This window comes from Cololabis saira, chromosome 14, assembly GCF_033807715.1.
Source record: "Cololabis saira isolate AMF1-May2022 chromosome 14, fColSai1.1, whole genome shotgun sequence".
Classification (NCBI taxonomy): Eukaryota; Metazoa; Chordata; class Actinopteri; order Beloniformes; family Belonidae; genus Cololabis; species Cololabis saira.
Genome location: NC_084600.1, coordinates 9,020,195 through 9,022,785, shown reverse-complemented (window position 1 = coordinate 9,022,785; position 2,591 = coordinate 9,020,195).

Sequence of the window (2,591 nt, the reverse complement as noted above, 5' to 3'; positions counted from 1 at the left end):
CTGTAAGACAAGAAGATGCAACAGACACGTTAACGCACAACATCCACCTTTGGTTCTGTCGTATTAATGGGCTCTTTGATACAGCGTCTTTAGTGCAGCATTGAAACCACCATTTTCCAAGATAAAATGGTTCTGATTGCGTGATTGGGACTCCTATGCAAACACTTGAAGTATACAAGGGAGGAACATCTCACGGATGTGTTCCTCCTCTGGGAAATCTGGAATGATGAGCATGGAAAAGCCGGACATCAGAAATCACAGTTTTATTTATATTCATTCATACAGGACTGTCTCAGAAAATTAGAATATTGTGATAAAGTCCTTTATTTTCTGTAATGCACAAAATGTCATACATTCTGGATTCATTACAAATCCACTGAAATATTGCAAGCCTTTTATTATTTTAATATTGCTGATCATGGCTTACAGCTTAAGAAAACTCAAATATCCTATCTCAAATAATTAGAATATTCTAGGAATCTTAATCTTAAACTGTAAACCAAAATCAGCAATATTAAAATAATAAAAGGCTTGCAATATTTCAGTTGATTTGTAATGAATCCAGAATGTATGACATTTTTGTTTTTTTAATTGCATTACAGAAAATAAAGAACTTTATCACAATATTCTAATTTTCTGAGAGAGTCATATATTAAAGTTAAATGTTCTGAATTTTTTAGATTGCATTGATTTATGGATTATGAATATTCTTATAGAATTGAAATGTGTATGAATGTGTGTCTGTATCTGTGTGTGTAAGTATATACTGATCACTCTGGGGGACTTTCATTCCAATTTAAAAGATCGAGAAACTAGTTCTCTTGGCCAATGTGATTGTTTTTAATAGAATAGTACTGAAAAGTTTTACATTATACGGACCTGTCGTGTGCCTGAGTTTATGTTGTATGTTATTTGTGTCCCTGACTATAGTGTGTGACTGCTATTTGTTGTTTTTTGCTGTTGTAACACCGTTTCTGTTGCTTTCTTGGTCAGGTCACTCTTGGAAATGAGTTTTTTATCTGGTTAAATAAAGGAAACTATGTATGTACAGGACTGTCTCAGAAAATTAGAATATTGTGATAAAGTTCTTTATTTTCTGTAATGCAATTAAAAAAACTAAAATGTCATACATTCTGGATTCATTACAAATCAACTAAAATATTGCAAGCCTTTTATTATTTTAATATTGCTGATTATGGTTTACAGTTTAAGATTAAGATTCCCAGAATATTCAAATTTTTTGAGATAGGATATTTGAGTTTTCTTAAGATGTAAGCCATGATCAGCAATATTAAAATAATAAAAGGCTTGCAATATTTCAGTTGATTTGTAATGAATCCAGAATGTATGACATTTTTGCATTACAGAAAATAAAGGACTTTATCACAATATTCTAATTTTCAAAGACAGTCCTGTATATGTATATGTAATTGTATTTTATGTATAATTGTATTATATACTATATGACAATGTAAGGGGTGGCTGACTTGATAAGCTTTGCTTCCTTCAGTTCCTTCTCGAACTTGCACTTCATCAAGCTATGCTATTTTTTTTCATCATTATATACACCGTTTGTTTAATGTTTGTGTATGTTTGAGACAAATAAAAATCAAATCAAATCAAATCATCCACAGAGCGACACATGATGTTAAAGGCATAGGAAACACAGTTAGTGACATATGCTGCCATCACAAGTGTCCACACAGATAAGCAGCAGTCACAGCTGTTTACGTGTAACGTTCCAACAACGTTACCACAGCCCATGAGGCGCTGCCGCCAGCGCCTCAAAATCAGACATTTTACGGGCTTTAGTTTTACTACTTTTTTCCGCTAGCATATGTATTGCTCACACTGCTGAACTGGCAGCCCAAGAACCGTGCATGTGTGTGTGCGTGCATACATTCAGTTTATGAGCAGACACTTATTAAAGCGCTATGCAGCCGTATTTTGTGCTGACAGACACTTCCCAACGGTCTGGTGCCAGGTCACACATGTCTGAATCAGCACGGTGGAGCTCCGAGACGTACACGCTGTGCAGACACGCAGGAATCACACTTCTCACTTCAATTATACCACTGTAAAATGTAGAGAGCGCATTAAAGGACAGATCTGAAGACTGTAAACCTGCAGACAGAGCTGTTAAACCTGCCGAGGCCTCGCTCATCCAGGTTTGTCACGTAGAGGTGCTGCTGTTAAACGGGGGAAAAGGCACCACCGAAACACAGAGGACAAAGTTCAGCCGGGCAATAAAAAGCCTCCATCTTCACCATCAGAGATGGGAACGCTCAGAGGAAATGACACTGTCACCACAATCCAGCAATTACATCCCTCTTCCAGCATTCTTAGAATAACTCCTCGCTCTAAATCACATATGAAGCAATACCAGGGCAGACTGCAAAAAAAGAGAAAGTAAGTGTTTCTTTTTGAGGGGGATTTCTGAGAATAGACTGAAGAGAAAGAGAAATTCCACCGGCGAGAAGCAGTTCAAGCAAACAATTCACCTTACAAAACTTACTGGAAGCTCTCATGGTGACGGGATGATAAAGGTTTATTTCTCCTTTCCTCAGACTGAAGGTTTCTCTCCATCCCTC